Genomic DNA, 23,457 nt, shown 5'->3' with positions numbered 1-23,457 from the left:
GGAGGAGTTTTTGATCACTTGGTGGAGGAAAAAGGGATCCAAACGGGGGTCCACTCTGAAGCAGATCATTAACGTTAGGGAAAAGGAGTTTCTCTCTGGGCCTCAGCGGGATCCTATTGAGCATGATTTTTATGTCATCATCTCTCTTGGAGACAAGTTGAGGTGTCTTCGTTGACCCGAGACATCTCAATCCCCGGGAGAAATCACCTGAGTCTTCAAGTTCCTCACCACCGATATCGTCCATCCAGCCCGCAATCACGCAGGATGAGAAGGTTCGCACATCCTCTTCCGGTTTCCCGGGGACTAGCTTGACCCTCATGAAAGCAGGAAAACAGGCTTCGACCTTGCAATCCTTTGAGGAAGGGCAAAGAAGTAAGTCAGACATCAGACGAGAGACATTCATTGCCTAACAGCTATGCTTGTTCCACATATAGCCCAAAAGAGGGACGAAATCAAGACACACACTTCTCGCCCATTAGTGAGACTGCTGACCCTTGACAGAAAGGCAGACGCGTGCCAGATCAAGACAAGGCATAGAGGACTCCGAATGGAGAAAAGTACTCAGGAAGTCCCAGCCAAGAACAGGCTATTCATTTGATCAGCCCCGGCTAATGTCTACGAGGAAGCCGAATCTGTGTCCACAGGCACGGATCCGTGCACGAGCACTTCCAGGAAATGACATCCAAGGGTTCCCAAAACTGGGGATCTTCAAATGAGCTGTGGGACACTCGGAAGAGTGCTTTCACCAAGAATTTGGCCCCCAAATCAACTAGGCATTTCCAGAGTTTGATTTCACCCTTGTGCCATGGAGAGACACAGTCAAGGCCACCTCATTCCCAAAGAATGGGAACACAGGGAACACATCTCCTCCTGTTTATCAACCATCAGAGGATTCCTTGGCACAAAGAGAGCAGGAGTCTTATGGAACCTCTACAGGATTCCAACCAACTCTGTAGGAACAGGGATCTTTGCACATGTGCAAGGCAGCACTTACGCCTGCTTTCACTGTCTAGAGCTCCAGGGAAACATGACCTCCTGTGGCATCAACCTGAAAGTGCTCCTGACCCTCGTGTCCCCTTCACACCTGGCATCGACCCTGACTTTAGATTTTCTACGCAGTTATCTGTGCAGCTACCTTTACTTGAAAGCTGGAGCCAGCTATCAGACTACTGAGTCGCTCATCCAATTTCAAGATTCACGGGAAAAGCGACCTGCAAATCCTGCGAGTCCAGCCGCAACTGACACACGCTTTCAATTACAGCAAGTTGACCAGTCTCCTGTAGAGCTCTGAGCCATTCACATCTCATAAATATCTTGGGAAAATACATTGTTCTAGTTGGCCGTTTCTCCCATTTCGGTAGGCCGTATCGGACTTGGGCCCAGGCTATCGCAGATGACTCCAGCGCACATGTTTCAGGATTCTCTGATTCCTAAGTATCCACCCACGCACGTCACCGCCACTTAGTCAACCAGGCAAGGTCAAGCACACACCAGGGGACATGCCTCAGCCTTGTCAGCAAACCCTACTGCCTTTTGTGGTGTATCCTCACTTGCCTAAGTGTCAGATGGGGCCAGGGCAAATCACGGGAAATCCCTCACCTTTTGTCCTCGCAACGGTGAACTCCTCGGAGGCAGGTTTTGCTAAAGGACACAAAAAGAGGAAAAGAGCCAAGGAATCAACCTGACCAAAATCGGCCACCCAGGTCTTTTGGATTACTTGGTGCAGGTGAAAGAAATCAAAATGGGAGTCCGCTCTAAAGAAGATCTGTAAGGCTGGGCCAAAGGACTTTCCCACAGGGCCTCAGCATAACCTCTCTGAGCATGATTTTTAGGTCATCATCTCTCTTCCAGACAGATTATGTCATCATTGACCCCGGCCATATCACTCCCCAGGAAAAATCCCCTGAGACCTGAAGATGCTTACCACAAATGTCTTCCTTCCACCCAGGAAGGACAGTGGATGAGAGCGTTCACACATCATCTTCCAGTTTCCCGGGCAGTTGGCTTGACCCCCATGAAAGCAGGACAAGAGACATCGACCTCACTAACCCTTTGAAAAGGGGAAATCAGTAAGACAGAGATCCCAGAAGAGAAACTCACTTCCCTAAGGCTAGGCTTTCAGCCAGACATTCGCGAACACATGGACAAAATCAAGAGAGCCATTTGCAACCCACTGGGGAGTCTGCTGACCCATGACAGAAGGAGAGAATCATGCAATATTCAGAAGAAGGCAGAGAGGTCTCTGGATGTAGCACAAATTTACAGGAGGACCCAGGCAAAAGGAGCCTTTGCCATTGCTTAAGCCTGACTGATGTGTTGAAGGCAGCCAACTATGCGTCCACGGGCACTGTCCAATGTGTGCGGACTCCCGGGAAATGGCACCCAAGAGTCCCCAGCACCGGGGGATCTTCAAATCAGCTGGAGGACATTTGGAAAAGAATAGCTTTCCAAGAATTCTGCCAACACTTGTTAAAATTGCCACAGTCCTTCAACGCTTTCGTTTCACCACTGAGCCATGGAGAGACACAATCGAATCTACCTCAGGCCCCAATAATCCCCAGAGAGGGAACACATCTCCTCCCGTATATCAAGCATCAGAGGATCCCGTGGGGCACACGGAAAAGGAGTTCTATGGAATCTCTACAAGATTCCAAAGATCTGTCAAGAAAATGATCTTTCCACATGTGGAAGGCAGCAGTTATGCCTGCATTGCCTGATTAGGCTGTCAGCAGATCCTGACCTCCTGTGGTATGAACCTGAAACGAGTCATGACGCTCGCGACCCACGTACCGAATGGTATTGAGCCTGGCATTAGCTTTTTGACTCAGATAGTGGTGCTGCTGCCTTTTCTTGAATGCTACAGCGAGGTATCAGGCTACTCCAGTCTTCATCCAATACCAAGATGTCTGGGAAAGACGCCCTGGAGATCCTAAGAGTCCAGTCGCAACTGACACAGGCTTTCAACTAGGGCAAGTCTCTCTGGTTTCTCCAGTAGAGCTGCTACACACTCCCATCCCGTAAAGAGTTGAGAGTTGAAAATATTCTCAAATTCCGTAGACATACCCGACTGGGAACCGGACGATCAAAAATTACTCAAGTGGAAATTCTTCTAGGTTCCTGTGCTTCCTACCTATCCACCCGTGCATATCACCGCCACTTGGTCAATAGGTCAGGTCAAGCTCAAAGCAGGGGACACGTCTCAGCTTTTCCACAAAACCCGACTGCCTCTTGGGCTCCATTTTCACTTGTCTAAGTGTCACCAGAGACAAGGGAGAACCGCCATCATTCACTCACCTTGAGTTCTTTCGGTGGTGAATCTCCTGAAAGCAGGTCTTTCCAAATGACAGAAAAAGACGAAAAGAGCCAAGGAATCAGCATGACCAAAATCGGTCAGGGAGGAGTTTTTGATCACTTGGTGGAGGAAAAAGGGATCCAAACGGGGGTCCACTCTGAAGCAGATCATTAACGTTAGGGAAAAGGAGTTTCTCTCTGGGCCTCAGCGGGATCCTATTGAGCATGATTTTTATGTCATCATCTCTCTTGGAGACAAGTTGAGGTGTCTTCGTTGACCCGAGACATCTCAATCCCCGGGAGAAATCACCTGAGTCTTCAAGTTCCTCACCACCGATATCGTCCATCCAGCCCGCAATCACGCAGGATGAGAAGGTTCGCACATCCTCTTCCGGTGTCCCGGGGACTAGCTTGACCCTCATGAAAGCAGGAAAACAGGCTTCGACCTTGCAATCCTTTGAGGAAGGGCAAAGAAGTAAGTCAGACATCAGACGAGAGACATTCATTGCCTAACAGCTATGCTTTTTCCACATATAGCCCAAAAGAGGGACGAAATCAAGACACACACTTCTCGCCCATTAGTGAGACTGCTGACCCTTGACAGAAAGGCAGACGCGTGCCAGATCAAGACAAGGCATAGAGGACTCCGAATGGAGAAAAGTACTCAGGAAGTCCCAGCCAAGAACAGGCTATTCATTTGATCAGCCCCGGCTAATGTCTACGAGGAAGCCGAATCTGTGTCCACAGGCACGGATCCGTGCACGAGCACTTCCAGGAAATGACATCCAAGGGTTCCCAAAACTGGGGATCTTCAAATGAGCTGTGGGACACTCGGAAGAGTGCTTTCACCAAGAATTTGGCCCCCAAATCAACTAGGCATTTCCAGAGTTTGATTTCACCCTTGTGCCATGGAGAGACACAGTCAAGGCCACCTCATTCCCAAAGAATGGGAACACAGGGAACACATCTCCTCCTGTTTATCAACCATCAGAGGATTCCTTGGCACAAAGAGAGCAGGAGTCTTATGGAACCTCTACAGGATTCCAACCAACTCTGTAGGAACAGGGATCTTTGCACATGTGCAAGGCAGCACTTACGCCTGCTTTCACTGTCTAGAGCTCCAGGGAAACATGACCTCCTGTGGCATCAACCTGAAAGTGCTCCTGACCCTCGTGTCCCCTTCACACCTGGCATCGACCCTGACTTTAGATTTTCTACGCAGTTATCTGTGCAGCTACCTTTACTTGAAAGCTGGAGCCAGCTATCAGACTACTGAGTCGCTCATCCAATTTCAAGATTCACGGGAAAAGCGACCTGCAAATCCTGCGAGTCCAGCCGCAACTGACACACGCTTTCAATTACAGCAAGTTGACCAGTCTCCTGTAGAGCTCTGAGCCATTCACATCTCATAAATATCTTGGGAAAATACATTGTTCTAGTTGGCCGTTTCTCCCATTTCGGTAGGCCGTATCGGACTTGGGCCCAGGCTATCGCAGATGACTCCAGCGCACATGTTTCAGGATTCTCTGATTCCTAAGTATCCACCCACGCACGTCACCGCCACTTAGTCAACCAGGCAAGGTCAAGCACACACCAGGGGACATGCCTCAGCCTTGTCAGCAAACCCTACTGCCTTTTGTGGTGTATCCTCACTTGCCTAAGTGTCAGATGGGGCCAGGGCAAATCACGGGAAATCCCTCACCTTTTGTCCTCGCAACGGTGAACTCCTCGGAGGCAGGTTTTGCTAAAGGACACAAAAAGAGGAAAAGAGCCAAGGAATCAACCTGACCAAAATCGGCCACCCAGGTCTTTTGGATTACTTGGTGCAGGTGAAAGAAATCAAAATGGGAGTCCGCTCTAAAGAAGATCTGTAAGGCTGGGCCAAAGGACTTTCCCACAGGGCCTCAGCATAACCTCTCTGAGCATGATTTTTAGGTCATCATCTCTCTTCCAGACAGATTATGTCATCATTGACCCCGGCCATATCACTCCCCAGGAAAAATCCCCTGAGACCTGAAGATGCTTACCACAAATGTCTTCCTTCCACCCAGGAAGGACAGTGGATGAGAGCGTTCACACATCATCTTCCAGTTTCCCGGGCAGTTGGCTTGACCCCCATGAAAGCAGGACAAGAGACATCGACCTCACTAACCCTTTGAAAAGGGGAAATCAGTAAGACAGAGATCCCAGAAGAGAAACTCACTTCCCTAAGGCTAGGCTTTCAGCCAGACATTCGCGAACACATGGACAAAATCAAGAGAGCCATTTGCAACCCACTGGGGAGTCTGCTGACCCATGACAGAAGGAGAGAATCATGCAATATTCAGAAGAAGGCAGAGAGGTCTCTGGATGTAGCACAAATTTACAGGAGGACCCAGGCAAAAGGAGCCTTTGCCATTGCTTAAGCCTGACTGATGTGTTGAAGGCAGCCAACTATGCGTCCACGGGCACTGTCCAATGTGTGCGGACTCCCGGGAAATGGCACCCAAGAGTCCCCAGCACCGGGGGATCTTCAAATCAGCTGGAGGACATTTGGAAAAGAATAGCTTTCCAAGAATTCTGCCAACACTTGTTAAAATTGCCACAGTCCTTCAACGCTTTCGTTTCACCACTGAGCCATGGAGAGACACAATCGAATCTACCTCAGGCCCCAATAATCCCCAGAGAGGGAACACATCTCCTCCCGTATATCAAGCATCAGAGGATCCCGTGGGGCACACGGAAAAGGAGTTCTATGGAATCTCTACAAGATTCCAAAGATCTGTCAAGAAAATGATCTTTCCACATGTGGAAGGCAGCAGTTATGCCTGCATTGCCTGATTAGGCTGTCAGCAGATCCTGACCTCCTGTGGTATGAACCTGAAACGAGTCATGACGCTCGCGACCCACGTACCGAATGGTATTGAGCCTGGCATTAGCTTTTTGACTCAGATAGTGGTGCTGCTGCCTTTTCTTGAATGCTACAGCGAGGTATCAGGCTACTCCAGTCTTCATCCAATACCAAGATGTCTGGGAAAGACGCCCTGGAGATCCTAAGAGTCCAGTCGCAACTGACACAGGCTTTCAACTAGGGCAAGTCTCTCTGGTTTCTCCAGTAGAGCTGCTACACACTCCCATCCCGTAAAGAGTTGAGAGTTGAAAATATTCTCAAATTCCGTAGACATACCCGACTGGGAACCGGACGATCAAAAATTACTCAAGTGGAAATTCTTCTAGGTTCCTGTGCTTCCTACCTATCCACCCGTGCATATCACCGCCACTTGGTCAATAGGTCAGGTCAAGCTCAAAGCAGGGGACACGTCTCAGCTTTTCCACAAAACCCGACTGCCTCTTGGGCTCCATTTTCACTTGTCTAAGTGTCACCAGAGACAAGGGAGAACCGCCATCATTCACTCACCTTGAGTTCTTTCGGTGGTGAATCTCCTGAAAGCAGGTCTTTCCAAATGACAGAAAAAGACGAAAAGAGCCAAGGAATCAGCATGACCAAAATCGGTCAGGGAGGAGTTTTTGATCACTTGGTGGAGGAAAAAGGGATCCAAACGGGGGTCCACTCTGAAGCAGATCATTAACGTTAGGGAAAAGGAGTTTCTCTCTGGGCCTCAGCGGGATCCTATTGAGCATGATTTTTATGTCATCATCTCTCTTGGAGACAAGTTGAGGTGTCTTCGTTGACCCGAGACATCTCAATCCCCGGGAGAAATCACCTGAGTCTTCAAGTTCCTCACCACCGATATCGTCCATCCAGCCCGCAATCACGCAGGATGAGAAGGTTCGCACATCCTCTTCCGGTGTCCCGGGGACTAGCTTGACCCTCATGAAAGCAGGAAAACAGGCTTCGACCTTGCAATCCTTTGAGGAAGGGCAAAGAAGTAAGTCAGACATCAGACGAGAGACATTCATTGCCTAACAGCTATGCTTTTTCCACATATAGCCCAAAAGAGGGACGAAATCAAGACACACACTTCTCGCCCATTAGTGAGACTGCTGACCCTTGACAGAAAGGCAGACGCGTGCCAGATCAAGACAAGGCATAGAGGACTCCGAATGGAGAAAAGTACTCAGGAAGTCCCAGCCAAGAACAGGCTATTCATTTGATCAGCCCCGGCTAATGTCTACGAGGAAGCCGAATCTGTGTCCACAGGCACGGATCCGTGCACGAGCACTTCCAGGAAATGACATCCAAGGGTTCCCAAAACTGGGGATCTTCAAATGAGCTGTGGGACACTCGGAAGAGTGCTTTCACCAAGAATTTGGCCCCCAAATCAACTAGGCATTTCCAGAGTTTGATTTCACCCTTGTGCCATGGAGAGACACAGTCAAGGCCACCTCATTCCCAAAGAATGGGAACACAGGGAACACATCTCCTCCTGTTTATCAACCATCAGAGGATTCCTTGGCACAAAGAGAGCAGGAGTCTTATGGAACCTCTACAGGATTCCAACCAACTCTGTAGGAACAGGGATCTTTGCACATGTGCAAGGCAGCACTTACGCCTGCTTTCACTGTCTAGAGCTCCAGGGAAACATGACCTCCTGTGGCATCAACCTGAAAGTGCTCCTGACCCTCGTGTCCCCTTCACACCTGGCATCGACCCTGACTTTAGATTTTCTACGCAGTTATCTGTGCAGCTACCTTTACTTGAAAGCTGGAGCCAGCTATCAGACTACTGAGTCGCTCATCCAATTTCAAGATTCACGGGAAAAGCGACCTGCAAATCCTGCGAGTCCAGCCGCAACTGACACACGCTTTCAATTACAGCAAGTTGACCAGTCTCCTGTAGAGCTCTGAGCCATTCACATCTCATAAATATCTTGGGAAAATACATTGTTCTAGTTGGCCGTTTCTCCCATTTCGGTAGGCCGTATCGGACTTGGGCCCAGGCTATCGCAGATGACTCCAGCGCACATGTTTCAGGATTCTCTGATTCCTAAGTATCCACCCACGCACGTCACCGCCACTTAGTCAACCAGGCAAGGTCAAGCACACACCAGGGGACATGCCTCAGCCTTGTCAGCAAACCCTACTGCCTTTTGTGGTGTATCCTCACTTGCCTAAGTGTCAGATGGGGCCAGGGCAAATCACGGGAAATCCCTCACCTTTTGTCCTCGCAACGGTGAACTCCTCGGAGGCAGGTTTTGCTAAAGGACACAAAAAGAGGAAAAGAGCCAAGGAATCAACCTGACCAAAATCGGCCACCCAGGTCTTTTGGATTACTTGGTGCAGGTGAAAGAAATCAAAATGGGAGTCCGCTCTAAAGAAGATCTGTAAGGCTGGGCCAAAGGACTTTCCCACAGGGCCTCAGCATAACCTCTCTGAGCATGATTTTTAGGTCATCATCTCTCTTCCAGACAGATTATGTCATCATTGACCCCGGCCATATCACTCCCCAGGAAAAATCCCCTGAGACCTGAAGATGCTTACCACAAATGTCTTCCTTCCACCCAGGAAGGACAGTGGATGAGAGCGTTCACACATCATCTTCCAGTTTCCCGGGCAGTTGGCTTGACCCCCATGAAAGCAGGACAAGAGACATCGACCTCACTAACCCTTTGAAAAGGGGAAATCAGTAAGACAGAGATCCCAGAAGAGAAACTCACTTCCCTAAGGCTAGGCTTTCAGCCAGACATTCGCGAACACATGGACAAAATCAAGACAGCCATTTGCAACCCACTGGGGAGTCTGCTGACCCATGACAGAAGGAGAGAATCATGCAATATTCAGAAGAAGGCAGAGAGGTCTCTGGATGTAGCACAAATTTACAGGAGGACCCAGGCAAAAGGAGCCGTTGCCATTGCTTAAGCCTGACTGATGTGTTGAAGGCAGCCAACTATGCGTCCACGGGCACTGTCCAATGTGTGCGGACTCCCGGGAAATGGCACCCAAGAGTCCCCAGCACCGGGGGATCTTCAAATCAGCTGGAGGACATTTGGAAAAGAATAGCTTTCCAAGAATTCTGCCAACACTTGTTAAAATTGCCACAGTCCTTCAACGCTTTCGTTTCACCACTGAGCCATGGAGAGACACAATCGAATCTACCTCAGGCCCCAATAATCCCCAGAGAGGGAACACATCTCCTCCCGTATATCAAGCATCAGAGGATCCCGTGGGGCACACGGAAAAGGAGTTCTATGGAATCTCTACAAGATTCCAAAGATCTGTCAAGAAAATGATCTTTCCACATGTGGAAGGCAGCAGTTATGCCTGCATTGCCTGATTAGGCTGTCAGCAGATCCTGACCTCCTGTGGTATGAACCTGAAACGAGTCATGACGCTCGCGACCCACGTACCGAATGGTATTGAGCCTGGCATTAGCTTTTTGACTCAGATAGTGGTGCTGCTGCCTTTTCTTGAATGCTACAGCGAGGTATCAGGCTACTCCAGTCTTCATCCAATACCAAGATGTCTGGGAAAGACGCCCTGGAGATCCTAAGAGTCCAGTCGCAACTGACACAGGCTTTCAACTAGGGCAAGTCTCTCTGGTTTCTCCAGTAGAGCTGCTACACACTCCCATCCCGTAAAGAGTTGAGAGTTGAAAATATTCTCAAATTCCGTAGACATACCCGACTGGGAACCGGACGATCAAAAATTACTCAAGTGGAAATTCTTCTAGGTTCCTGTGCTTCCTACCTATCCACCCGTGCATATCACCGCCACTTGGTCAATAGGTCAGGTCAAGCTCAAAGCAGGGGACACGTCTCAGCTTTTCCACAAAACCCGACTGCCTCTTGGGCTCCATTTTCACTTGTCTAAGTGTCACCAGAGACAAGGGAGAACCGCCATCATTCACTCACCTTGAGTTCTTTCGGTGGTGAATCTCCTGAAAGCAGGTCTTTCCAAATGACAGAAAAAGACGAAAAGAGCCAAGGAATCAGCATGACCAAAATCGGTCAGGGAGGAGTTTTTGATCACTTGGTGGAGGAAAAAGGGATCCAAACGGGGGTCCACTCTGAAGCAGATCATTAACGTTAGGGAAAAGGAGTTTCTCTCTGGGCCTCAGCGGGATCCTATTGAGCATGATTTTTATGTCATCATCTCTCTTGGAGACAAGTTGAGGTGTCTTCGTTGACCCGAGACATCTCAATCCCCGGGAGAAATCACCTGAGTCTTCAAGTTCCTCACCACCGATATCGTCCATCCAGCCCGCAATCACGCAGGATGAGAAGGTTCGCACATCCTCTTCCGGTGTCCCGGGGACTAGCTTGACCCTCATGAAAGCAGGAAAACAGGCTTCGACCTTGCAATCCTTTGAGGAAGGGCAAAGAAGTAAGTCAGACATCAGACGAGAGACATTCATTGCCTAACAGCTATGCTTTTTCCACATATAGCCCAAAAGAGGGACGAAATCAAGACACACACTTCTCGCCCATTAGTGAGACTGCTGACCCTTGACAGAAAGGCAGACGCGTGCCAGATCAAGACAAGGCATAGAGGACTCCGAATGGAGAAAAGTACTCAGGAAGTCCCAGCCAAGAACAGGCTATTCATTTGATCAGCCCCGGCTAATGTCTACGAGGAAGCCGAATCTGTGTCCACAGGCACGGATCCGTGCACGAGCACTTCCAGGAAATGACATCCAAGGGTTCCCAAAACTGGGGATCTTCAAATGAGCTGTGGGACACTCGGAAGAGTGCTTTCACCAAGAATTTGGCCCCCAAATCAACTAGGCATTTCCAGAGTTTGATTTCACCCTTGTGCCATGGAGAGACACAGTCAAGGCCACCTCATTCCCAAAGAATGGGAACACAGGGAACACATCTCCTCCTGTTTATCAACCATCAGAGGATTCCTTGGCACAAAGAGAGCAGGAGTCTTATGGAACCTCTACAGGATTCCAACCAACTCTGTAGGAACAGGGATCTTTGCACATGTGCAAGGCAGCACTTACGCCTGCTTTCACTGTCTAGAGCTCCAGGGAAACATGACCTCCTGTGGCATCAACCTGAAAGTGCTCCTGACCCTCGTGTCCCCTTCACACCTGGCATCGACCCTGACTTTAGATTTTCTACGCAGTTATCTGTGCAGCTACCTTTACTTGAAAGCTGGAGCCAGCTATCAGACTACTGAGTCGCTCATCCAATTTCAAGATTCACGGGAAAAGCGACCTGCAAATCCTGCGAGTCCAGCCGCAACTGACACACGCTTTCAATTACAGCAAGTTGACCAGTCTCCTGTAGAGCTCTGAGCCATTCACATCTCATAAATATCTTGGGAAAATACATTGTTCTAGTTGGCCGTTTCTCCCATTTCGGTAGGCCGTATCGGACTTGGGCCCAGGCTATCGCAGATGACTCCAGCGCACATGTTTCAGGATTCTCTGATTCCTAAGTATCCACCCACGCACGTCACCGCCACTTAGTCAACCAGGCAAGGTCAAGCACACACCAGGGGACATGCCTCAGCCTTGTCAGCAAACCCTACTGCCTTTTGTGGTGTATCCTCACTTGCCTAAGTGTCAGATGGGGCCAGGGCAAATCACGGGAAATCCCTCACCTTTTGTCCTCGCAACGGTGAACTCCTCGGAGGCAGGTTTTGCTAAAGGACACAAAAAGAGGAAAAGAGCCAAGGAATCAACCTGACCAAAATCGGCCACCCAGGTCTTTTGGATTACTTGGTGCAGGTGAAAGAAATCAAAATGGGAGTCCGCTCTAAAGAAGATCTGTAAGGCTGGGCCAAAGGACTTTCCCACAGGGCCTCAGCATAACCTCTCTGAGCATGATTTTTAGGTCATCATCTCTCTTCCAGACAGATTATGTCATCATTGACCCCGGCCATATCACTCCCCAGGAAAAATCCCCTGAGACCTGAAGATGCTTACCACAAATGTCTTCCTTCCACCCAGGAAGGACAGTGGATGAGAGCGTTCACACATCATCTTCCAGTTTCCCGGGCAGTTGGCTTGACCCCCATGAAAGCAGGACAAGAGACATCGACCTCACTAACCCTTTGAAAAGGGGAAATCAGTAAGACAGAGATCCCAGAAGAGAAACTCACTTCCCTAAGGCTAGGCTTTCAGCCAGACATTCGCGAACACATGGACAAAATCAAGAGAGCCATTTGCAACCCACTGGGGAGTCTGCTGACCCATGACAGAAGGAGAGAATCATGCAATATTCAGAAGAAGGCAGAGAGGTCTCTGGATGTAGCACAAATTTACAGGAGGACCCAGGCAAAAGGAGCCTTTGCCATTGCTTAAGCCTGACTGATGTGTTGAAGGCAGCCAACTATGCGTCCACGGGCACTGTCCAATGTGTGCGGACTCCCGGGAAATGGCACCCAAGAGTCCCCAGCACCGGGGGATCTTCAAATCAGCTGGAGGACATTTGGAAAAGAATAGCTTTCCAAGAATTCTGCCAACACTTGTTAAAATTGCCACAGTCCTTCAACGCTTTCGTTTCACCACTGAGCCATGGAGAGACACAATCGAATCTACCTCAGGCCCCAATAATCCCCAGAGAGGGAACACATCTCCTCCCGTATATCAAGCATCAGAGGATCCCGTGGGGCACACGGAAAAGGAGTTCTATGGAATCTCTACAAGATTCCAAAGATCTGTCAAGAAAATGATCTTTCCACATGTGGAAGGCAGCAGTTATGCCTGCATTGCCTGATTAGGCTGTCAGCAGATCCTGACCTCCTGTGGTATGAACCTGAAACGAGTCATGACGCTCGCGACCCACGTACCGAATGGTATTGAGCCTGGCATTAGCTTTTTGACTCAGATAGTGGTGCTGCTGCCTTTTCTTGAATGCTACAGCGAGGTATCAGGCTACTCCAGTCTTCATCCAATACCAAGATGTCTGGGAAAGACGCCCTGGAGATCCTAAGAGTCCAGTCGCAACTGACACAGGCTTTCAACTAGGGCAAGTCTCTCTGGTTTCTCCAGTAGAGCTGCTACACACTCCCATCCCGTAAAGAGTTGAGAGTTGAAAATATTCTCAAATTCCGTAGACATACCCGACTGGGAACCGGACGATCAAAAATTACTCAAGTGGAAATTCTTCTAGGTTCCTGTGCTTCCTACCTATCCACCCGTGCATATCACCGCCACTTGGTCAATAGGTCAGGTCAAGCTCAAAGCAGGGGACACGTCTCAGCTTTTCCACAAAACCCGACTGCCTCTTGGGCTCCATTTTCACTTGTCTAAGTGTCACCAGAGACAAGGGAGAACCGCCATCATTCACTCACCTTGAGTTCTTTCGGTGGTGAATCTCCTGAAAGCAGGTCTTTCCAAATGACAGAAAAAGACGAAAAGAGCCAAGGAATCAGCATGACCAAAATCGGTCAGGGAGGAGTTTTTGATCACTTGGTGGAGGAAAAAGGGATCCAAACGGGGGTCCACTCTGAAGCAGATCATTAACGTTAGGGAAAAGGAGTTTCTCTCTGGGCCTCAGCGGGATCCTATTGAGCATGATTTTTATGTCATCATCTCTCTTGGAGACAAGTTGAGGTGTCTTCGTTGACCCGAGACATCTCAATCCCCGGGAGAAATCACCTGAGTCTTCAAGTTCCTCACCACCGATATCGTCCATCCAGCCCGCAATCACGCAGGATGAGAAGGTTCGCACATCCTCTTCCGGTGTCCCGGGGACTAGCTTGACCCTCATGAAAGCAGGAAAACAGGCTTCGACCTTGCAATCCTTTGAGGAAGGGCAAAGAAGTAAGTCAGACATCAGACGAGAGACATTCATTGCCTAACAGCTATGCTTTTTCCACATATAGCCCAAAAGAGGGACGAAATCAAGACACACACTTCTCGCCCATTAGTGAGACTGCTGACCCTTGACAGAAAGGCAGACGCGTGCCAGATCAAGACAAGGCATAGAGGACTCCGAATGGAGAAAAGTACTCAGGAAGTCCCAGCCAAGAACAGGCTATTCATTTGATCAGCCCCGGCTAATGTCTACGAGGAAGCCGAATCTGTGTCCACAGGCACGGATCCGTGCACGAGCACTTCCAGGAAATGACATCCAAGGGTTCCCAAAACTGGGGATCTTCAAATGAGCTGTGGGACACTCGGAAGAGTGCTTTCACCAAGAATTTGGCCCCCAAATCAACTAGGCATTTCCAGAGTTTGATTTCACCCTTGTGCCATGGAGAGACACAGTCAAGGCCACCTCATTCCCAAAGAATGGGAACACAGGGAACACATCTCCTCCTGTTTATCAACCATCAGAGGATTCCTTGGCACAAAGAGAGCAGGAGTCTTATGGAACCTCTACAGGATTCCAACCAACTCTGTAGGAACAGGGATCTTTGCACATGTGCAAGGCAGCACTTACGCCTGCTTTCACTGTCTAGAGCTCCAGGGAAACATGACCTCCTGTGGCATCAACCTGAAAGTGCTCCTGACCCTCGTGTCCCCTTCACACCTGGCATCGACCCTGACTTTAGATTTTCTACGCAGTTATCTGTGCAGCTACCTTTACTTGAAAGCTGGAGCCAGCTATCAGACTACTGAGTCGCTCATCCAATTTCAAGATTCACGGGAAAAGCGACCTGCAAATCCTGCGAGTCCAGCCGCAACTGACACACGCTTTCAATTACAGCAAGTTGACCAGTCTCCTGTAGAGCTCTGAGCCATTCACATCTCATAAATATCTTGGGAAAATACATTGTTCTAGTTGGCCGTTTCTCCCATTTCGGTAGGCCGTATCGGACTTGGGCCCAGGCTATCGCAGATGACTCCAGCGCACATGTTTCAGGATTCTCTGATTCCTAAGTATCCACCCACGCACGTCACCGCCACTTAGTCAACCAGGCAAGGTCAAGCACACACCAGGGGACATGCCTCAGCCTTGTCAGCAAACCCTACTGCCTTTTGTGGTGTATCCTCACTTGCCTAAGTGTCAGATGGGGCCAGGGCAAATCACGGGAAATCCCTCACCTTTTGTCCTCGCAACGGTGAACTCCTCGGAGGCAGGTTTTGCTAAAGGACACAAAAAGAGGAAAAGAGCCAAGGAATCAACCTGACCAAAATCGGCCACCCAGGTCTTTTGGATTACTTGGTGCAGGTGAAAGAAATCAAAATGGGAGTCCGCTCTAAAGAAGATCTGTAAGGCTGGGCCAAAGGACTTTCCCACAGGGCCTCAGCATAACCTCTCTGAGCATGATTTTTAGGTCATCATCTCTCTTCCAGACAGATTATGTCATCATTGACCCCGGCCATATCACTCCCCAGGAAAAATCCCCTGAGACCTGAAGATGCTTACCACAAATGTCTTCCTTCCACCCAGGAAGGACAGTGGATGAGAGCGTTCACACATCATCTTCCAGTTTCCCGGGCAGTTGGCTTGACCCCCATGAAAGCAGGACAAGAGACATCGACCTCACTAACCCTTTGAAAAGGGGAAATCAGTAAGACAGAGATCCCAGAAGAGAAACTCACTTCCCTAAGGCTAGGCTTTCAGCCAGACATTCGCGAACACATGGACAAAATCAAGAGAGCCATTTGCAACCCACTGGGGAGTCTGCTGACCCATGACAGAAGGAGAGAATCATGCAATATTCAGAAGAAGGCAGAGAGGTCTCTGGATGTAGCACAAATTTACAGGAGGACCCAGGCAAAAGGAGCCGTTGCCATTGCTTAAGCCTGACTGATGTGTTGAAGGCAGCCAACTATGCGTCCACGGGCACTGTCCAATGTGTGCGGACTCCCGGGAAATGGCACCCAAGAGTCCCCAGCACCGGGGGATCTTCAAATCAGCTGGAGGACATTTGGAAAAGAATAGCTTTCCAAGAATTCTGCCAACACTTGTTAAAATTGCCACAGTCCTTCAACGCTTTCGTTTCACCACTGAGCCATGGAGAGACACAATCGAATCTACCTCAGGCCCCAATAATCCCCAGAGAGGGAACACATCTCCTCCCGTATATCAAGCATCAGAGGATCCCGTGGGGCACACGGAAAAGGAGTTCTATGGAATCTCTACAAGATTCCAAAGATCTGTCAAGAAAATGATCTTTCCACATGTGGAAGGCAGCAGTTATGCCTGCATTGCCTGATTAGGCTGTCAGCAGATCCTGACCTCCTGTGGTATGAACCTGAAACGAGTCATGACGCTCGCGACCCACGTACCGAATGGTATTGAGCCTGGCATTAGCTTTTTGACTCAGATAGTGGTGCTGCTGCCTTTTCTTGAATGCTACAGCGAGGTATCAGGCTACTCCAGTCTTCATCCAATACCAAGATGTCTGGGAAAGACGCCCTGGAGATCCTAAGAGTCCAGTCGCAACTGACACAGGCTTTCAACTAGGGCAAGTCTCTCTGGTTTCTCCAGTAGAGCTGCTACACACTCCCATCCCGTAAAGAGTTGAGAGTTGAAAATATTCTCAAATTCCGTAGACATACCCGACTGGGAACCGGACGATCAAAAATTACTCAAGTGGAAATTCTTCTAGGTTCCTGTGCTTCCTACCTATCCACCCGTGCATATCACCGCCACTTGGTCAATAGGTCAGGTCAAGCTCAAAGCAGGGGACACGTCTCAGCTTTTCCACAAAACCCGACTGCCTCTTGGGCTCCATTTTCACTTGTCTAAGTGTCACCAGAGACAAGGGAGAACCGCCATCATTCACTCACCTTGAGTTCTTTCGGTGGTGAATCTCCTGAAAGCAGGTCTTTCCAAATGACAGAAAAAGACGAAAAGAGCCAAGGAATCAGCATGACCAAAATCGGTCAGGGAGGAGTTTTTGATCACTTGGTGGAGGAAAAAGGGATCCAAACGGGGGTCCACTCTGAAGCAGATCATTAACGTTAGGGAAAAGGAGTTTCTCTCTGGGCCTCAGCGGGATCCTATTGAGCATGATTTTTATGTCATCATCTCTCTTGGAGACAAGTTGAGGTGTCTTCGTTGACCCGAGACATCTCAATCCCCGGGAGAAATCACCTGAGTCTTCAAGTTCCTCACCACCGATATCGTCCATCCAGCCCGCAATCACGCAGGATGAGAAGGTTCGCACATCCTCTTCCGGTGTCCCGGGGACTAGCTTGACCCTCATGAAAGCAGGAAAACAGGCTTCGACCTTGCAATCCTTTGAGGAAGGGCAAAGAAGTAAGTCAGACATCAGACGAGAGACATTCATTGCCTAACAGCTATGCTTTTTCCACATATAGCCCAAAAGAGGGACGAAATCAAGACACACACTTCTCGCCCATTAGTGAGACTGCTGACCCTTGACAGAAAGGCAGACGCGTGCCAGATCAAGACAAGGCATAGAGGACTCCGAATGGAGAAAAGTACTCAGGAAGTCCCAGCCAAGAACAGGCTATTCATTTGATCAGCCCCGGCTAATGTCTACGAGGAAGCCGAATCTGTGTCCACAGGCACGGATCCGTGCACGAGCACTTCCAGGAAATGACATCCAAGGGTTCCCAAAACTGGGGATCTTCAAATGAGCTGTGGGACACTCGGAAGAGTGCTTTCACCAAGAATTTGGCCCCCAAATCAACTAGGCATTTCCAGAGTTTGATTTCACCCTTGTGCCATGGAGAGACACAGTCAAGGCCACCTCATTCCCAAAGAATGGGAACACAGGGAACACATCTCCTCCTGTTTATCAACCATCAGAGGATTCCTTGGCACAAAGAGAGCAGGAGTCTTATGGAACCTCTACAGGATTCCAACCAACTCTGTAGGAACAGGGATCTTTGCACATGTGCAAGGCAGCACTTACGCCTGCTTTCACTGTCTAGAGCTCCAGGGAAACATGACCTCCTGTGGCATCAACCTGAAAGTGCTCCTGACCCTCGTGTCCCCTTCACACCTGGCATCGACCCTGACTTTAGATTTTCTACGCAGTTATCTGTGCAGCTACCTTTACTTGAAAGCTGGAGCCAGCTATCAGACTACTGAGTCGTTCATCCAATTTCAAGATTCACGGGAAAAGCGACCTGCAAATCCTGCGAGTCCAGCCGCAACTGACACACGCTTTCAATTACAGCAAGTTGACCAGTCTCCTGTAGAGCTCTGAGCCATTCACATCTCATAAATATCTTGGGAAAATACATTGTTCTAGTTGGCCGTTTCTCCCATTTCGGTAGGCCGTATCGGACTTGGGCCCAGGCTATCGCAGATGACTCCAGCGCACATGTTTCAGGATTCTCTGATTCCTAAGTATCCACCCACGCACGTCACCGCCACTTAGTCAACCAGGCAAGGTCAAGCACACACCAGGGGACATGCCTCAGCCTTGTCAGCAAACCCTACTGCCTTTTGTGGTGTATCCTCACTTGCCTAAGTGTCAGATGGGGCCAGGGCAAATCACGGGAAATCCCTCACCTTTTGTCCTCGCAACGGTGAACTCCTCGGAGGCAGGTTTTGCTAAAGGACACAAAAAGAGGAAAAGAGCCAAGGAATCAACCTGACCAAAATCGGCCACCCAGGTCTTTTGGATTACTTGGTGCAGGTGAAAGAAATCAAAATGGGAGTCCGCTCTAAAGAAGATCTGTAAGGCTGGGCCAAAGGACTTTCCCACAGGGCCTCAGCATAACCTCTCTGAGCATGATTTTTAGGTCATCATCTCTCTTCCAGACAGATTATGTCATCATTGACCCCGGCCATATCACTCCCCAGGAAAAATCCCCTGAGACCTGAAGATGCTTACCACAAATGTCTTCCTTCCACCCAGGAAGGACAGTGGATGAGAGCGTTCACACATCATCTTCCAGTTTCCCGGGCAGTTGGCTTGACCCCCATGAAAGCAGGACAAGAGACATCGACCTCACTAACCCTTTGAAAAGGGGAAATCAGTAAGACAGAGATCCCAGAAGAGAAACTCACTTCCCTAAGGCTAGGCTTTCAGCCAGACATTCGCGAACACATGGACAAAATCAAGACAGCCATTTGCAACCCACTGGGGAGTCTGCTGACCCATGACAGAAGGAGAGAATCATGCAATATTCAGAAGAAGGCAGAGAGGTCTCTGGATGTAGCACAAATTTACAGGAGGACCCAGGCAAAAGGAGCCGTTGCCATTGCTTAAGCCTGACTGATGTGTTGAAGGCAGCCAACTATGCGTCCACGGGCACTGTCCAATGTGTGCGGACTCCCGGGAAATGGCACCCAAGAGTCCCCAGCACCGGGGGATCTTCAAATCAGCTGGAGGACATTTGGAAAAGAATAGCTTTCCAAGAATTCTGCCAACACTTGTTAAAATTGCCACAGTCCTTCAACGCTTTCGTTTCACCACTGAGCCATGGAGAGACACAATCGAATCTACCTCAGGCCCCAATAATCCCCAGAGAGGGAACACATCTCCTCCCGTATATCAAGCATCAGAGGATCCCGTGGGGCACACGGAAAAGGAGTTCTATGGAATCTCTACAAGATTCCAAAGATCTGTCAAGAAAATGATCTTTCCACATGTGGAAGGCAGCAGTTATGCCTGCATTGCCTGATTAGGCTGTCAGCAGATCCTGACCTCCTGTGGTATGAACCTGAAACGAGTCATGACGCTCGCGACCCACGTACCGAATGGTATTGAGCCTGGCATTAGCTTTTTGACTCAGATAGTGGTGCTGCTGCCTTTTCTTGAATGCTACAGCGAGGTATCAGGCTACTCCAGTCTTCATCCAATACCAAGATGTCTGGGAAAGACGCCCTGGAGATCCTAAGAGTCCAGTCGCAACTGACACAGGCTTTCAACTAGGGCAAGTCTCTCTGGTTTCTCCAGTAGAGCTGCTACACACTCCCATCCCGTAAAGAGTTGAGAGTTGAAAATATTCTCAAATTCCGTAGACATACCCGACTGGGAACCGGACGATCAAAAATTACTCAAGTGGAAATTCTTCTAGGTTCCTGTGCTTCCTACCTATCCACCCGTGCATATCACCGCCACTTGGTCAATAGGTCAGGTCAAGCTCAAAGCAGGGGACACGTCTCAGCTTTTCCACAAAACCCGACTGCCTCTTGGGCTCCATTTTCACTTGTCTAAGTGTCACCAGAGACAAGGGAGAACCGCCATCATTCACTCACCTTGAGTTCTTTCGGTGGTGAATCTCCTGAAAGCAGGTCTTTCCAAATGACAGAAAAAGACGAAAAGAGCCAAGGAATCAGCATGACCAAAATCGGTCAGGGAGGAGTTTTTGATCACTTGGTGGAGGAAAAAGGGATCCAAACGGGGGTCCACTCTGAAGCAGATCATTAACGTTAGGGAAAAGGAGTTTCTCTCTGGGCCTCAGCGGGATCCTATTGAGCATGATTTTTATGTCATCATCTCTCTTGGAGACAAGTTGAGGTGTCTTCGTTGACCCGAGACATCTCAATCCCCGGGAGAAATCACCTGAGTCTTCAAGTTCCTCACCACCGATATCGTCCATCCAGCCCGCAATCACGCAGGATGAGAAGGTTCGCACATCCTCTTCCGGTGTCCCGGGGACTAGCTTGACCCTCATGAAAGCAGGAAAACAGGCTTCGACCTTGCAATCCTTTGAGGAAGGGCAAAGAAGTAAGTCAGACATCAGACGAGAGACATTCATTGCCTAACAGCTATGCTTTTTCCACATATAGCCCAAAAGAGGGACGAAATCAAGACACACACTTCTCGCCCATTAGTGAGACTGCTGACGCTTGACAGAAAGGCAGACGCGTGCCAGATCAAGACAAGGCATAGAGGACTCCGAATGGAGAAAAGTACTCAGGAAGTCCCAGCCAAGAACAGGCTATTCATTTGATCAGCCCCGGCTAATGTCTACGAGGAAGCCGAATCTGTGTCCACAGGCACGGATCCGTGCACGAGCACTTCCAGGAAATGACATCCAAGGGTTCCCAAAACTGGGGATCTTCAAATGAGCTGTGGGACACTCGGAAGAGTGCTTTCACCAAGAATTTGGCCCCCAAATCAACTAGGCATTTCCAGAGTTTGATTTCACCCTTGTGCCATGGAGAGACACAGTCAAGGCCACCTCATTCCCAAAGAATGGGAACACAGGGAACACATCTCCTCCTGTTTATCAACCATCAGAGGATTCCTTGGCACAAAGAGAGCAGGAGTCTTATGGAACCTCTACAGGATTCCAACCAACTCTGTAGGAACAGGGATCTTTGCACATGTGCAAGGCAGCACTTACGCCTGCTTTCACTGTCTAGAGCTCCAGGGAAACATGACCTCCTGTGGCATCAACCTGAAAGTGCTCCTGACCCTCGTGTCCCCTTCACACCTGGCATCGACCCTGACTTTAGATTTTCTACGCAGTTATCTGTGCAGCTACCTTTACTTGAAAGCTGGAGCCAGCTATCAGACTACTGAGTCGCTCATCCAATTTCAAGATTCACGGGAAAAGCGACCTGCAAATCCTGCGAGTCCAGCCGCAACTGACACACGCTTTCAATTACAGCAAGTTGACCAGTCTCCTGTAGAGCTCTGAGCCATTCACATCTCATAAATATCTTGGGAAAATACATTGTTCTAGTTGGCCGTTTCTCCCATTTCGGTAGGCCGTATCGGACTTGGGCCCAGGCTATCGCAGATGACTCCAGCGCACATGTTTCAGGATTCTCTGATTCCTAAGTATCCACCCACGCACGTCACCGCCACTTAGTCAACCAGGCAAGGTCAAGCACACACCAGGGGACATGCCTCAGCCTTGTCAGCAAACCCTACTGCCTTTTGTGGTGTATCCTCACTTGCCTAAGTGTCAGATGGGGCCAGGGCAAATCACGGGAAATCCCTCACCTTTTGTCCTCGCAACGGTGAACTCCTCGGAGGCAGGTTTTGCTAAAGGACACAAAAAGAGGAAAAGAGCCAAGGAATCAACCTGACCAAAATCGGCCACCCAGGTCTTTTGGATTACTTGGTGCAGGTGAAAGAAATCAAAATGGGAGTCCGCTCTAAAGAAGATCTGTAAGGCTGGGCCAAAGGACTTTCCCACAGGGCCTCAGCATAACCTCTCTGAGCATGATTTTTAGGTCATCATCTCTCTTCCAGACAGATTATGTCATCATTGACCCCGGCCATATCACTCCCCAGGAAAAATCCCCTGAGACCTGAAGATGCTTACCACAAATGTCTTCCTTCCACCCAGGAAGGACAGTGGATGAGAGCGTTCACACATCATCTTCCAGTTTCCCGGGCAGTTGGCTTGACCCCCATGAAAGCAGGACAAGAGACATCGACCTCACTAACCCTTTGAAAAGGGGAAATCAGTAAGACAGAGATCCCAGAAGAGAAACTCACTTCCCTAAGGCTAGGCTTTCAGCCAGACATTCGCGAACACATGGACAAAATCAAGACAGCCATTTGCAACCCACTGGGGAGTCTGCTGACCCATGACAGAAGGAGAGAATCATGCAATATTCAGAAGAAGGCAGAGAGGTCTCTGGATGTAGCACAAATTTACAGGAGGACCCAGGCAAAAGGAGCCTTTGCCATTGCTTAAGCCTGACTGATGTGTTGAAGGCAGCCAACTATGCGTCCACGGGCACTGTCCAATGTGTGCGAACTCCCGGGAAATGGCACCCAAGAGTCCCCAGCACCGGGGGATCTTCAAATCAGCTGGAGGACATTTGGAAAAGAATAGCTTTCCAAGAATTCTGCCAACACTTGTTAAAATTGCCACAGTCCTTCAACGCTTTCGTTTCACCACTGAGCCATGGAGAGACACAATCGAATCTACCTCAGGCCCCAATAATCCCCAGAGAGGGAACACATCTCCTCCCGTATATCAAGCATCAGAGGATCCCGTGGGGCACACGGAAAAGGAGTTCTATGGAATCTCTACAAGATTCCAAAGATCTGTCAAGAAAATGATCTTTCCACATGTGGAAGGCAGCAGTTATGCCTGCATTGCCTGATTAGGCTGTCAGCAGATCCTGACCTCCTGTGGTATGAACCTGAAACGAGTCATGACGCTCGCGACCCACGTACCGAATGGTATTGAGCCTGGCATTAGCTTTTTGACTCAGATAGTGGTGCTGCTGCCTTTTCTTGAATGCTACAGCGAGGTATCAGGCTACTCCAGTCTTCATCCAATACCAAGATGTCTGGGAAAGACGCCCTGGAGATCCTAAGAGTCCAGTCGCAACTGACACAGGCTTTCAACTAGGGCAAGTCTCTCTGGTTTCTCCAGTAGAGCTGCTACACACTCCCATCCCGTAAAGAGTTGAGAGTTGAAAATATTCTCAAATTCCGTAGACATACCCGACTGGGAACCGGACGATCAAAAATTAC

The 23,457-nt window shown here is 49.3% G+C and overlaps 14 non-coding genes across 14 annotated transcripts; all 14 read right to left on the bottom strand.

Moving 5' to 3' along the window:
• Positions 1 to 97: 97 nt before the first annotated feature.
• Positions 98 to 178, bottom strand: LOC126057541 (small nucleolar RNA SNORD115). The gene has a single exon (XR_007512622.1). It is a non-coding gene; the product is annotated as a small nucleolar RNA SNORD115 (small nucleolar RNA).
• Positions 179 to 1,796: 1,618 nt separating this feature from the next.
• LOC126057903 (small nucleolar RNA SNORD115) lies at positions 1,797 to 1,874 on the bottom strand. Its single transcript, XR_007512976.1, has one exon. It is a non-coding gene; the product is annotated as a small nucleolar RNA SNORD115 (small nucleolar RNA).
• Positions 1,875 to 3,491: 1,617 nt separating this feature from the next.
• On the bottom strand, positions 3,492 to 3,572 carry LOC126057540 (small nucleolar RNA SNORD115). The gene has a single exon (XR_007512621.1). It is a non-coding gene; the product is annotated as a small nucleolar RNA SNORD115 (small nucleolar RNA).
• A 1,618-nt stretch (positions 3,573 to 5,190) lies between these two features.
• On the bottom strand, positions 5,191 to 5,268 carry LOC126057902 (small nucleolar RNA SNORD115). Its single transcript, XR_007512975.1, has one exon. It is a non-coding gene; the product is annotated as a small nucleolar RNA SNORD115 (small nucleolar RNA).
• A 1,617-nt stretch (positions 5,269 to 6,885) lies between these two features.
• Positions 6,886 to 6,966, bottom strand: LOC126057539 (small nucleolar RNA SNORD115). Its single transcript, XR_007512620.1, has one exon. It is a non-coding gene; the product is annotated as a small nucleolar RNA SNORD115 (small nucleolar RNA).
• A 1,618-nt stretch (positions 6,967 to 8,584) lies between these two features.
• Positions 8,585 to 8,662, bottom strand: LOC126057901 (small nucleolar RNA SNORD115). The gene has a single exon (XR_007512974.1). It is a non-coding gene; the product is annotated as a small nucleolar RNA SNORD115 (small nucleolar RNA).
• A 1,617-nt stretch (positions 8,663 to 10,279) lies between these two features.
• On the bottom strand, positions 10,280 to 10,360 carry LOC126057538 (small nucleolar RNA SNORD115). Its single transcript, XR_007512619.1, has one exon. It is a non-coding gene; the product is annotated as a small nucleolar RNA SNORD115 (small nucleolar RNA).
• Positions 10,361 to 11,978: 1,618 nt separating this feature from the next.
• Positions 11,979 to 12,056, bottom strand: LOC126057900 (small nucleolar RNA SNORD115). The gene has a single exon (XR_007512973.1). It is a non-coding gene; the product is annotated as a small nucleolar RNA SNORD115 (small nucleolar RNA).
• A 1,617-nt stretch (positions 12,057 to 13,673) lies between these two features.
• On the bottom strand, positions 13,674 to 13,754 carry LOC126057537 (small nucleolar RNA SNORD115). Its single transcript, XR_007512618.1, has one exon. It is a non-coding gene; the product is annotated as a small nucleolar RNA SNORD115 (small nucleolar RNA).
• Positions 13,755 to 15,372: 1,618 nt separating this feature from the next.
• Positions 15,373 to 15,450, bottom strand: LOC126057898 (small nucleolar RNA SNORD115). The gene has a single exon (XR_007512970.1). It is a non-coding gene; the product is annotated as a small nucleolar RNA SNORD115 (small nucleolar RNA).
• A 1,617-nt stretch (positions 15,451 to 17,067) lies between these two features.
• Positions 17,068 to 17,148, bottom strand: LOC126057536 (small nucleolar RNA SNORD115). Its single transcript, XR_007512617.1, has one exon. It is a non-coding gene; the product is annotated as a small nucleolar RNA SNORD115 (small nucleolar RNA).
• Positions 17,149 to 18,766: 1,618 nt separating this feature from the next.
• Positions 18,767 to 18,844, bottom strand: LOC126057897 (small nucleolar RNA SNORD115). The gene has a single exon (XR_007512969.1). It is a non-coding gene; the product is annotated as a small nucleolar RNA SNORD115 (small nucleolar RNA).
• Positions 18,845 to 20,461: 1,617 nt separating this feature from the next.
• On the bottom strand, positions 20,462 to 20,542 carry LOC126057534 (small nucleolar RNA SNORD115). Its single transcript, XR_007512615.1, has one exon. It is a non-coding gene; the product is annotated as a small nucleolar RNA SNORD115 (small nucleolar RNA).
• A 1,618-nt stretch (positions 20,543 to 22,160) lies between these two features.
• On the bottom strand, positions 22,161 to 22,238 carry LOC126057896 (small nucleolar RNA SNORD115). Its single transcript, XR_007512968.1, has one exon. It is a non-coding gene; the product is annotated as a small nucleolar RNA SNORD115 (small nucleolar RNA).
• Between the last annotated feature and the right edge of the window lie 1,219 nt (positions 22,239 to 23,457).

The sequence above is a fragment of the Elephas maximus genome, chromosome 13 (genome assembly GCF_024166365.1).
Source record: "Elephas maximus indicus isolate mEleMax1 chromosome 13, mEleMax1 primary haplotype, whole genome shotgun sequence".
NCBI lineage: Eukaryota > Metazoa > Chordata > Mammalia > Proboscidea > Elephantidae > Elephas > Elephas maximus.
This window is presented reverse-complemented; position numbering and strand designations above follow the sequence as displayed.